This window comes from Lingula anatina, chromosome 3 (genome assembly GCF_051362555.1).
Source record: "Lingula anatina isolate TDL-2025a chromosome 3, LinAna3.0, whole genome shotgun sequence".
NCBI lineage: Eukaryota > Metazoa > Brachiopoda > Lingulata > Lingulida > Lingulidae > Lingula > Lingula anatina.
This window is the reverse complement of record NC_141769.1, coordinates 6,951,234-6,964,989: the sequence shown is the minus strand read 5'-3', so window position 1 is coordinate 6,964,989 and position 13,756 is coordinate 6,951,234. Positions and strand designations below refer to the sequence as shown.

Here is a 13,756-nt window from a genome sequence, read left to right as displayed (position 1 = left end):
CTCCCCTCCCTAATAACAGTAAGAATCCTATTGGGCCCTGGCCAGGTATATGTATGAGAGGATATCATGATGTCCAGTAAGCATTATGAATGGAAACGACTTGATAGGATAAGTTCTAGGAAATAACAGGTTAGACCGAGATAACACTTCTCATTAAATTGATGGACTAAAATAATGTCATTGTTCTGGCCAGGTGAGGTATGCTGCTGTTGCATGCACCTAGGCACACTTCATACACAGGTAAAGCAGAGGGGGGAGGGGGAAGAGTGTGATTTATGCACTGGAATGTGACCCCAGTTGACCTCTGTCTGATAACTGAGAGAGAGATAGAGAGGAACGGATACTTATTGCTTAGAAGATAATTTGTTTAGTTTGCTCTCCCCTCCTAAAAAATGGATCCTTAATGAAGAAAAAAAAAATGAAAACACATTGTGACAGTCAGGGTGCACTGGTCATCTTCAACTCCAATCTGACCTCAGTTGACCATTCAAACACTGACCAGCTGCAAAGCATACCAGTGTAAAGATCTTAGGTCAGACTCTAAAAAATTATCTATCCTTTGCTCTACGTTTCTGGCATTTTCTTTTATCGGGTGTTATCAGTCACTTCAGGTTTGGAATTATCTGCCATTATTGCTAGTGATATGTTTTATGACTTTCCTTCTAAACTGGCAAGTTCCTTTATCTTGTCAGACAGGCTTCTTCCTGTTTTAAATTAGATGTTCTGTTCATTTTCAAGTGGTCAGGATGTGTATGCTGTAAATAATGATATCATGTCACTGGTAATCAGCCCCATAGGAAAGAGGAGGGGGGCCAGGAATTCTAAAGAACCACCTTTTTAGCCAAAAAGGTCTGCTCAGAATTAATATATCATTTTTTTTGGCCATTTCTCAGGTTGGGTCAACTAAGTGGATAAAAAAGGTGCACTTTTACAGAAAAAGAATCCCCCTTTAGAAATTCTTGTCTACAGGCATATGGTAATGTCTTTTATCCTGCACAGTTAGGAAACAGATAGAGGAAGATACCCATTGGATTTCTTAAGAAGCATAAGTGATATACTTACATAAGCATATCCATTAAAAAACTTTTTCTGACTAATTATGTGTGTTCATGTATGTGGTAAGATCCCACCTGATCAACTTTATTTGAATCTAAGCACTTCATTTTCTTTATGACTCAAATGATGGATTTCTTAAACAAAAGATGGCTTCTTTCCTACAAAATACACATCACATACACTCTGTAGGTTGTCATGAAAGAATTTTTCAACTCGACCTGTCACAATCTTGGGAGAGCAATGTCCTTATAATCTACGACATATCCATGGCCTACAGTGTATTTCCTCTCACTCTTTTAATTCTTATCACTGATCAGATCTCAGATATGAAACATGTGTAGCCTGAATTACTTAAAAGACCACAAAGTTGTATTATGGATTCCCTGAAGGGAACATAGCGATCTGATCTTTGATACGAAACATGTGCTCAGGGATTACTAAAAAGACGACCTTTTTTATTTCTGAAGGGAGCTTAGTGTGAGGTATGCCTCGACATACCAACCCCAAGACGACTGTCAGAAAACTATAGATCACTGCACGACTCTGGTAATTGGTCCTATTATCCCTGCTCTTGATCCTGCTAAAGGGACGACAAGCTAGGGGTCAGAGATGAAAGGCGAGGGTGACCCGTGTGACCAGTAAATAGTCACAGGGATAAGCAGCTCCGGGGGTCACGGAGTACAAGTTTGGAGAACCCTGGTGAGAGCGTGATGCGATTTTGGGCACCGGAATTTAATTTTTACAACAACCACTCAGTGAGAGTTTTCTTAAGAAGTTGACTAACAGGCTCTGGAATGGTGTTTTCCTGTAATTCCACAGCAAGTGGTTGGTCAAGATGTTTGACTTCCGTACTTGTTCTAAAATTATGTTATTCTATACTTCACAACAATATAACAGTGAACTACACTATACGGTGATAATAATTCATCATCATAAGATTTATACACTGCAGTTTTGAAAGAAAAGCTTGGAAAAGCATTGTCATTTTCCCAACTTAATGAAGATAAAAAAGTGTTTTGCTTTTTTAAAAACTTGGACAAAATGGCAGATGACTGACTTCTTTTATTTTCTGAATTCTGGAAATGGTGACTATTTAGGTCCTGAACTGCTGATTAGTGAGCTCAGCAGTAGAGTCTAACATCTAGGTTAATAATTGTGGAAATGATCCGAGCCACAACCAGTGGACTATGCTGTCAAAGAATGATATTTGTCGTAATCACAGCGAGAGTCAGTTAAATAATTTCCTATGCATCAGCCTCTGCCCCTTGAATGAATGGCGGTACAGTTGTGTCGCCAAGTTGAATTACTATTTGGAATGTGGCAGGTGGGTCGGTCACCTGGGGTCCACTGTGTCCACTACAGTTAACAGTGACCAGTGGTAAAACAAGGAAAACTAACATCACATTAAATGTATCATTCCTCATCTTAGCTATTCTATTATCCAATATATTCTTTTAATTTAGTAGATCAGTGCTTTGTGTGTTTGTGTGCATGTGATTGTGCATGCGCGTGCATGTGTTTGCTTGTTTATGTATGAGTGTATGTGGCTTCACTTGTGTTTATATTCATGAGTATATGTAACACTTGTCTGTGTTGAAGCATAACCTACAAAAGGAGTGATATTGCTCCTCGGTTAATCAAAATTTGTTAGGGTATTATTGTAGTGTGGTAAAGGTTGATATTCTTTGTGTGTTATGTAGCTGTAGATGATGAGATTCATGTGCCTCAGAAAAGAAAATAACACTGGCAACTGCAATCTTTTTTTGTACATCTGGTGTTTTTTTCTAATTACAAATTAATATCACTGGTAGTTTGTTGTATGACTTCACCTAATATTATTTCAGACTTTTTTGTTTTATGAAACAGAAGAAAGTAGTTCAGAATGTCTGTACATTCAGGGCATGCAGTTTGTTTTGGAGCATGCTTGTTTTTTTCATTCCGAATTATTTATAAAACATACAGGAACGGCAGCTGAAAGCATTTGTTGATGGGGAAGAAGTTGACACAACACAGTTGTGTTGCAAATACTTGCTGAATTTAGTGTTATGGATTAAGGAAGAGCTTTTTCTGTATGCGGAAAACAGTCCTATTTCCGCTTTTGACAGTTTTAGGTTAACTGTAGTGTATTCTGGTAATATGTGGTCACATGCAAGCAGATGTCAAAGACTGAGACATTGGAGAGGGGGACCTCTGCTTTTTCTAGAACACTGATAATTTTGTGTTTGACTTTCATGTGCAACTGAAGATACTTCAATTTTGCAAACGATTCAAACATATGAAATTGGAAGCAGCTTTGAATAACGTTATATACTGAGAAAGCAAAATAAAAAGAAGTCATTTGAATGTATGTTCGATTAAATTAGAAAATCGTATGAAATGCTTATTCTTGTGGTTTGTTGATACGAGTTCAATGAAATTAGTTTATTGTTTTTTAATAGCTCCCCTAAGTGGCTATTACAGTAATTCCCTTTTTGCACAAATATAATAAGAAATTCGTCCAGCCGAGAGATCATCAAGAGCTACTCTATTAGTAATTTTCCCTTTCATTAAACTAAGAGCTACCTCTGAAAAATTGGTATGTTGAAGAACAGGTTAACTTGAAAGGCAAAAAAATTACTTTTGAAGCTTGAAGTTAGACTGTATTTACCATAGTTATTCTTTTGACTGAGGTTAGTTTCACAAAATAATGTCAACTAATTTTAACTCATTGATAAATGTGGTCTACTACAGTTAAAGATAAATGCATAATTTTCCACTCTAATAAGTAAGTCTTTCGCCATAGCCACGTCTTAAGTAACAAAACAAGTCAGATATATTTATGCTACTTGGTCAAACTTGACCTAATTTTTGGTCTTAAAGTTTAGACCAATGTTTTATGCTAAAGTTTATAATTATAAGCCCTTGCAAATTCATTAAGTTAGAGATTTCTTTAAACTTCGACAACCCAGCTAAAGAGGGCCCTATCATCCTGAACAGAAATCATTAGGAGAAAATGGTTTGAAAACAAATTGGAAAATGGCTTTTCGCTTGATGGTTGTTCTTTTTTGTCAGTAACTGAATCCTGCTTCAAAAAAGGGGCATGATTTTTGATGGAGCCTGGAGACAGATGTTTCAGGGATAATTGTGGTCCATGTGTGCTCATGTGGAAAATGCCCTATGATAATTGCTTCGAGGAGGACGGAGAAATGCTTGTAACAAGTTGCCAACAGAAAGTGAGTTATCGAAAAAATTTAAGAGTCAGTAAGGTATGCTACTTGGGCTGATAAGTTGTTGCTTCGAGCAGAAAATGCAGTCTTCAAGTTAAATCACAGGGGGTAAAACTGCCAGGAAATTATGTGACAAATCAATTTTTTTTCTTTTTTTTTTCATTAAATGCAAAATTATACTGTTACTGATACATCAAGGAGCAGACTCTTAAAAACAAACACTCGTACATAATGCCCAGCCAGTGCTTTAGGAAACATGAAAAAGGGAGATATTTCTTCAGGCAGACATAGAGCACTTACTGGCATTGTTGCAGACTGCTGAACTGTATTCAGTAAATTAACTTTTCTCATTAGAGCAAAAATACCTCTCAGTATGGTTGCCACTTAAGCGAGAGTTTGAAAGCGCAAACAAGAGGTTGAAAGCTAAGGTAATGATGTACTAGGCTTTCTTAATAATGACTATAAATTGTTTCAAGTTTGTTTATGTCTGTTGATGATGGAGTGCTGTGTTGAGGAAAGACATTCCTGTAAATTGAAGTCAGTTTGAGTCTTTTAAAGACCCCAGACGTGTGCCTCATTGCATATTGTTGATACACAGAGCATCCAACTGACTTCTGACAAAAAATCCCTCTTGACTTGGGTCTATTTTGAGTGTGTTATCTAATGGTGAAGTTGATGCTGTATGCAGACAGCATGGTAAAGTTGCTAAGATGGTTCAGTGAACCCTTAGATGAAATGGTATTTTGTTGCTGTTGTTGTTGTACTGATGCATTAATGGGATGAATTTTAGTGTGTTTTGTTCCTTGTAACTTCACTTTGTCTGTAAAAATGTACTAAATAATAGCATTTTATGGGTTTTGGGAAGAAATCAGGACGTGAAATAAAAGGGTCATTGCATTATTTATAATATTATGGATTCATAAGATCTTTTACGTAATCTGGCAGAAAGTGGCAGCTGTATCCCATGCAAGCACTTAATGCCATTTTGGGTGGGCTTTCACCTAAAAATGTGATCAAAATGTGGAAAAATATTTTCTTGACAAGGGAGTGTTCTCTTTCAGCATCTGGGTTAATTTTTGCTAATGGTGACTGTAAATAAAAAGTTCAATCACTTCAAGATTATTAAACCATGTTTTTGTTTTATTTTTGTTGTTAGTTTTTGTCACTGCAATGCGGATGTTTTACCAAGACTTGTAGTACTAAAAGCATGTTTGCAGTCATGTAGAAAATGTGCCAAAGTCCTTAGCGTGCTTATTTTTTCTCATTTTTTCCCAACAACAAAAAAGTAACTCGACCCAAGAAGTTCTAAAGCTTCTTGCTTGACCATGTTTCTCTGCATTCTAATTAATCCCATTTCCACTAAAATATTTACATTCAATTATCTCATTTATACATTTATGTCATTCTTTTCAACATTTACATGTTAAAAGCGCTATGAAGCTGTCCTCGTAACTGCATATAATTAGGCATGATTTGCTCCACCAGCTACCCATTAACAGCACAAAAATCTGGAGGAAAAAACAGCCAAAAGGTCAACAGATGTTAAGGTGAGATTGTTAATCCCCACAGCTCGTTGTTTGGTCAGTTAAAGCTCTCAGTAATCATAGACAGAGTGTTAATTGAGTGTTTGAGTGCTGAATGAGGAGGACTGCCATACACAAACACAGCCTAATTGGATTTGGCAGCGTTTTTTTTCCTTCTAATTTCCCTGAAAACTTTCAGCTGTGACAGTTTTACATGGAATCCTTGTCAGATGGCCATGTAGAAGTGTAAATGGGTGCAGTTTGCTTTTGTCAGTTCAAAATTTATGCTTGCTTTTCCTTATGATGCTGTTTTCAGCTGTGAAAGGAAAAAATCAAGTAAAAAAAATCTTGCTGACATAGATTTTATGTGATGTCACAAAAAGATGAATCGGAATATTCACTCTCTCACAATTAAGGGTTTCCAAAACAGAATAAATGACAATTAATCGGAAAAGATGGTAAAGGGTGTAAAAAAAGCACCATTCTTCAATCAATTTGGAGTGATACATGCAGAGACACCACAAATATAAAACCTGAAGTATTGCATGACAAGGTGAAACTGTTGCATTCCTCTTACACTTACAGAAACAGCCATTTGATGACAAACATTATTGAAATGTAGGCTCGGGATTACGAAGCGGCATGCGTCAAAGTCGAGGTGGAGGAGCTAGAAATACAACATTGAGCTCTGCACAGATCAACAGTTCGGAAAGATCACAGGTATTGATGAGCAATTGGCTTTAAACTAGCTGTCCATGTACAGGGCTCTTGTATGAAGAATTTTTGACAGCCACATGTATTTATGAAACTTACTGCTTATAAACTATATATACATGTGAAGGGACTAAGAGTCAAAACCTCTAAGACCAAAACCTGGAGGAATGATAGCTGATCAAGAGTTATACATCTCTGTGGCCCATAACCTTGCATTATCAAGCCCCAATCCTGCATTGCCGTAACTGGTCTCACATTTTAAAGAAGGTAAAAGTGTAGTTTTGGTCCTGTTTGGACAGCCCTGTCGAAAGTTTGCCCGTGCTTAATACCCCATGTAGAAGTGGGATTAGGAAGGATTACCTGGTGGGATTAACAGAACACCTATGTAAGGGACTCCAGGTTGGTGGTAGCAGCCGACTTCGTTATAAGTCATGTTAACTGTTATTGTTGCCCTCGTGTCTGCCTGCTGTATTTGGACTAAGGGAGCTAACATACATTGTTGTAGTTCCTTTGAGGGGTTCTACAGGGGTTGACATAAGTTATTGACTTGTTGTTGAGAGATGCTACAGATGTTTACAGAAAATGTTGTACTGTCACTGTATGAGACTTAAGAAGACAAAAGGTGTTGGTTATTGCTTTGCAAAGAATTTGCAAGGCTTATTGTGCTTGTGTGCGTTTGTATATTACAGGTGTGTGTTCCAGAGACCCCTCAAGCTTTTTATCTTTCTTTTTGGTACAACTATTTCAACACTTTAAAATTAGATTACATGTTTGGCAATCAGAAAATTCCATGGTTTTTTTCTTATCTTATCTAGTTTAAAAAATAATCAAAAACAATTTAGTATGCATAAGTGTCAGATAAAAAGTTGAAATGTTGTAAATTTTGTGATTTTAGATATGAACATTATTTTATATATTAGGCAACAATTCCCATCTTAACACAAGACCTATAGCATGAATATAGAAATTCCTAAGAATGACTCCAAGAAAACATACCAAAATAAGTCCCTTTGAAAGAGCTCTCCCCTTGTAAGGTCAATTTAGGACCCCCCTCCCTCAGTTAACCTGTTGTACTAATGTTACTCTTGGGTAAAGCTTCTTACACCATAACACCCCATGTTCCAGTGGGCTTTTCAGTAGTTTGGATCCAAATCAATTGATTGAGGGTACTTAGCATTGTTCCATTCTCTCACAAGGTGGCTAAATACCTCAGCTAGGTAACACAAATAGTAATTTGCACTGCGGCTCCTCATGCTCTATCGCTATGGCTTTGCCTCTTGAGGGGAAATTACTTTGAAAGTATCAGTTCTGGCTGGTATTAATTTGGCTCTTAAATGTGCCAGTTCATGGAAAGATTGCCTTAAAAGAGATAGCCAGGGGAGTGATGGAGAGTTATCCGCTTTAGGCGTGCTCTTTATTATTATTGGTGAAATGAGGGAAAGGTTAATGGACTTCTCTTTTGAACAGTTAATAATTGCTCTAATAGAGTATTTATGTCTTCTGTCATTGTTCTTTGTTTTCAAACTTGAGTAGTTTAATGATATCCTTTCTGGTTATTAGTGAATATCCTGCACTGGATAATGACTTACTTAATTGAGCATCATGCTATTATGAAAGAGTTTTAATTTCATTTCCACCATTAATGAAGTTTCATCGAAGATCGTCATGTCCTTTTGATCTGTTTATGGCCTGTTTCCTAGTAGTCTCCTGACACAGAGCTCATAGATCTGCATATACCAGTTAATATCCTATCCCTACACCCTACATAAATTTTAAAAATCTCACTTGATTGGATTTTTCCACCTATGCTGTCCCATATTTAAGAATTTTATTTGAAACATTTAATTTTCATAATTAACTCAGCCTAGATACAGATAATTTTGCTATTTATGTTTAACTGAGAAGTATGCACTCAGATAAATATATAGCAAAATGGGAGTCTTGTGCAAGAGAGTATGAAGAAGATAAACTGAAATCAATAGTCTTCAATGAAGTCCCGGGTATTAATTACAGATGATGACAATTATTTAAATGGCAGTGACTGACGAGACTTCGGCATGGGATATTATCTGCATTGAAAATTTATCATTTCATTTGTCATTATTCATATCAGCCCATGGAGCATGAATTTAAAACGAGAGAAATCATTCTGATATTTCTGACCCATTTCAGCATATTGAGCTATAATAATTAACGGCACCGGAGCGTTCTGAAACGGATTCCATTGAGAATTAGGTGTTTAAAGAAGGCTATTATACAGATGGATGAATATATTGAATTTTCTGTAAGGCAGTATAGTGGAAAATTTGATCAATTTCAGAATTAATTTTCTACCATAATATTTTGCCTGTTAGAAGTGGTACATGTATATCTGCCATATGGCAGTCCACTAAAGGGGTGTCTTGGTTCATATCAATATTGTGTGAAAACTATTTCATAAAATATGAGTTGTGATAAGATTTATTAATCATTATAGAGATGGGCATGTATTTAGTGCATATTAACGTATACAAAACAAAACTCCTTTTAGACAGCTCTTCCAACTCAAAAATTCCATCGGACTCGGATGTATTCTTATTCAATTTGATTTGATGCCTCATCTATTTAGATAGTGATTCACCAATTCTTAGAGGAGCACAGGTAGTATTTAGGTTGCTAGCTTTGCACTTTTCATTGAATTTAACTGTCTGACACTTAACATCCCAAACGTTATATATACCTCTGCAAGTGGCACCCTTTTATATTTTAGCCACTGCCAAATCAGGTGGAGCATGGAACAAGGTTACATGCAGCCAGACAGCAAGGCATGCTGATTGGAGTACCAAATATCCCCCCAAGGAACACTAGACCCACCCTGTCACCCACCAACTCACCAAAACATACAACTGTTTGGACAAGCTGAACAAATGTGTGCAGCAGCTTGTAAGAGAATAATTGCAATATTAAGGCCACTCTGTTAATGTTGTTGCAAAGGCGAGAATAAGGCACTGACATTCAACAGGGAGAGTATGTTCGCGGCGGATGCTTGTTGTTAGGGAGTTAAATGGAAACAGGGGAAGATTGTGCATGAAAAAACAGACACGTTGGTACGTCCCGTTCAGGAATTCTGCTGGGGTTCATTTTGCACGTGCTGAGCACCATGTGCAATGTAATGGCCCTCCTAAAACGCCTTAAGTATATGCCATTAGTGGGGAGGTTGATAAGATTAACATATCCAGCGAGAAGTGATGTTTTTACACATAGGGTAAATTGCAGTTTTGTTAAATAAATAAGACTGTTACCCTAGCTTTATATGCATGTACACAAGCACATACACATATCTATATACACATGCATATATACTCTAACACTCCTCTTCCTCCCCCCCCCCTCACCACCCCAGCCACTTAAGCCTGTACCACAGTGAGAGAAAGTATAGTACTATTTTAGTACTGTTACTCATTTAATTTTCTCTCTGCAGTTAATCTGACAGAGTTAACTGTCAAGATAGAGCACAGCAGAGAGCTTTTTGCAGTTGGCCTCTAGCCCTATTTGAAATCTAATAAAGTCATGTTAATGAACAGGATTGTGTATTATCAGTGGACTGAGAGAGATACACAAGTAATATGTAGATGTTTGGTTGCAATGACACTTCATTGGAGATTAACTTATTTGTGATGAATGAATAATTCTTGGGTGGCATCAAGACACCAATGATTACCTTTTGTGTGAGTGGACATTGTATACATTTTTAATTTTATAATCTTGTCCTTTTAGATATATATATATATAGATTGTAAAAAAATGTGTGGGGTTAACACAATGATAGGAACAATAGGAAGAATGCACAGGAGTCGAACAGAAGCAAGAGTCAGAATCAGAGTAAAATAACACATCCAGAATAAAATGAAAGAGGGAAAACTAATTACTACCTCCTCCTTTCAGTCACCTATAGACACTCCACATTTCTTTGTCACAAATTATATAAGTCAAGTCTCAGAGATTAAACATTCATAGACCCTTCCTCAACTCTTCTGGTCCAGTAGTGTCCAGAATTTTGTCCCAAAAATCTTTTCAAAGAGAGCCTTCTCTCTAAGGTATGAAGAGACCCACACATAAGACACATTATGTAATGGAGTAATGGATACCTATTGCACAGCACTGCTCACCTGTGCTAAATTGAATTAAGGGGACTTAAAGAAGAATCCTATTTATGGCTGTCTTAGATCATGACTTGAGATGGCTACCTGGGCAGTTTGTTGAATAAGGAATTAAAGGTATGAAAACAGTGCCGTAACCCCAGGGCCTGCTGACTGCTGTGGCCCCATCATCTCTTGATTATTGCGCATTTTATCACTTTATCCAGTTAAGAGCGATATACATAATTAGGGGCTAGACACCTCAAATTATGATGAAATCCAATTTTGTAATTTTGGGGGATGATGGCTAGATTAGAGAGACGGGGGTTATGAGAGAAGGCTGAGAACTAGATATATGTTATTAAGCCTTGGAAGTGAGAGTTCATGTGACTTTGTGGAGTTTACAAAACAAAGGTTTTATATGCTGGGTCCTATATATACATGTGCATTTACATTAGAGATACTGTAGGTAGCTTTCCAAAGGAGGGACAGAAATAATAGAAAAGTTTAATGGTCCACAGCAAGACCAAGTTATTTATGTTTATGTATTTTTGATTATCAGGAAATGGCGTTTTGCTTCATTTTAGGGGGTATTTTTAAAAGATAACAAATAATGTTATATGCTATGAGTCTATACTTAATATAATTTATACTGTGAAAACCTGTGTGCTTTGTTTTAGACCAGACCTTTTCAGGCCAAAAGGTTTTTTTTTTTTAACCCCCTTCCCTGAAACCCGCTTTCCCAAAGGGCCTATTAACCTTGCTTTGCTGTTTATAAAATTAATAACATAGAAAATTTTAACTCACCATGAGAAAATTAAAAGATAATTCCTCCACAGGTCATAACAACGCAACAATCTGCCCAGAACTTAGATGACAGCAAAACCTTAGTTCAAAACACCCCATCATTTTCCACCAGCCTTTTACAAACTAGCATGAGCTTTATCTGTAGACCCAATGTGATCTGTGTCACAAAACCCCCACTATCTCTCTATGTAGACATATTTAGCTGATTAATGACTTGATGGGCAAGATTATTAGTTATGTGTTCTCTTGACAAATAGTTATGTGCTAAGATAGCAGATCTGACATGACAGCTCTGGGGAAATGGACATTTATGAGCTGTGATATCCAAATGTTTTCCGACAAAATTACCCATTTTTATGTTACATTAGATGTTTCTTCTTTGCATTCAGTTATTTTTCCTCATTTCTTTCAAAATGCTAAAAGGCTGAAACTCAGCTTGGCAAGTTTAGAGAATAGAATCAAACTATTTTTTCTATGCACTTTTTTGTATCTAATAATGATTGTGATAATTCTTATTTAACCTCTCCCTCCCACTCTCTCTCTCTCTCTCTCTCTCTCTCTCTCTCTCTCATGCATGCACATTCACACACACCAGTTGAGTAGAAGTCTTCATGCACTTTTTTTTCGGGTAAAGATTTGATCTCTCTTCATAGTCAGTAACATCTCCTGTAAGTAAGGTTTTATCAGAGCTATAAGGTTCCATTTAATCAACTCTCACAGTTGCCAATGGGAAACTGAGGCCGTTTTATCAGTGAATTCACACTGCTTTAGCACATACTGCATCATAAATGACTGTGTCGACTAAACAGTATCTTTTTTTTGGAAAGGGGAAATCTTGCAAACCATCAGCTGATTATGTTGTTTATAGGAGCCAAGTTATAGCAGAGAATTACCATTGGAATTGGTATTCAGCATAGATTTTAGGGAACCTTTTGACTGAGAATTATGCCCGTTGCTGATATAGATATATACATGTATTTAAATGGCAGTGAAAAGGGTGATGTCACAGTAGCTCCAAGGAGTTCTTAAAGAAACATCTCTTTTATCTTATTTTTCCCTTTATGTCCTGTTATAGATGTGACAGCTTATAAAACCCATGCTCCTTTTTGAAATGAATATTGTCTCTTTAAATGCATGAAATATTTTGAAAAGAATTTATTTTGCTGAAGTTGGATTTTGTTCTCAAGCAGTAATAATGGGCATGAAGAAGTGACCGAATACAATGAAGTAAATGGATCTGAGACCAGCACATGTGAAACTGTATGGGGTGGTTCTTAGATGTAGATGGAAGCTGCCACTTAAAATTAATTTCGGTGAAGTATTGAAGTGTGGTATTTGGTGTTCCATTAGTTTAAAAAATGACCTGTCTAAGAATACTCTGCCCCTCTCACAGTGGTCAGTGGTAGGATTTTGTTTGTTCCCTTTGAACTCTAAGGAAAACTGTTTCAAAAGGTTGGCTGTTTTTACCCTTGTGGTCACACTGAAAATTGAGACATCCGAACCGATGTGACATCACTCTTTTCACAAAAGAACCTCCCCCATATTTTCTTTCTCAGCCTTAGGCCTGAACGTTCATTGTTCTTTATATCATATGTCTTGGGTCCCGATGGAATATTAGTGCAAGATGTGTTTGTATTTGAATCAAAAGGACTTAAACTACTAACAGTCTTTTTGTATTATTTCTTTCTAAATAGAGATCCATTCATCCAAGAAAGCTACAAACATAGCTGTCTACAACTTGGTATTTGGTTCCAATGATAGGTGTGCTATATAGCCCTTCAGTCATCATGATGCTTTATTACCTTACATAAAAAGCTTTCATAGTAGTTGTAGGAAAAACACAAAATGGAAGCTGTGGGATGAAAAAATATTTTAATGTCTTGATTTGACTGGTTCAAGCCGAGCCTTCTTGTAGTAACAGCCATAATTCACGTATCCAGAAGATGGCGTGATAACTTAACTTGTCACAACAGTTAGCTTTTATGGGATAAGTGTGCCCTTGTTGACTTTTTAAAAAACCTCCCTAATTGATTTAGAGACCAACTAAAGACCTCCATTTGCTACCAATTGTTTTTGCATCTCAGGAAGCCTACGCCACAAATTCATCGGGGCATCTTAAACATGTAACAGTCAGTCGGGTTCTGGTCCTATATATAAGTGCTTGCCAGCCAGGAACATTTTTTTTCTCCCTTGGCACTTACATGCTGTCCGCGGTATCTGCTGGTCAGAAAAATGAGTATTTTCAGCCCGCCAAGGGAATGGGGATATTTTTAGATAATTAGACCCTATGGGAAGTTACAGTCCAAGTTCTTATTGTGTAGGTACGTGGTGA

The 13,756-nt window shown here is 36.9% G+C and overlaps 2 protein-coding genes across 7 annotated transcripts in view; one reads left to right on the top strand and one right to left on the bottom strand.

Annotated features, from left to right (window-relative positions):
- The window catches only part of LOC106169165 (aspartate--tRNA ligase, mitochondrial), a 79,772-nt gene that overhangs the window by 33,845 nt on the left and 32,171 nt on the right, over positions 1-13,756 (top strand). The window lies entirely within an intron of this gene.
- LOC106169163 (podocan-like protein 1) overlaps positions 1-13,756 on the bottom strand; it is a 51,004-nt gene that overhangs the window by 15,426 nt on the left and 21,822 nt on the right. Inside the window, exon 1 of one of the 5 annotated variants that reach the window (XM_013548540.3) lies at positions 11,425-11,901. The exons of the other annotated variants lie outside the window; for them this stretch is intronic. The gene's annotated coding sequence lies outside the window, so the exon portion shown is untranslated. Of the gene's footprint in view, positions 1-11,424; positions 11,902-13,756 lie in introns of those variants that run through there. 5 annotated transcript variants of the gene reach the window in all.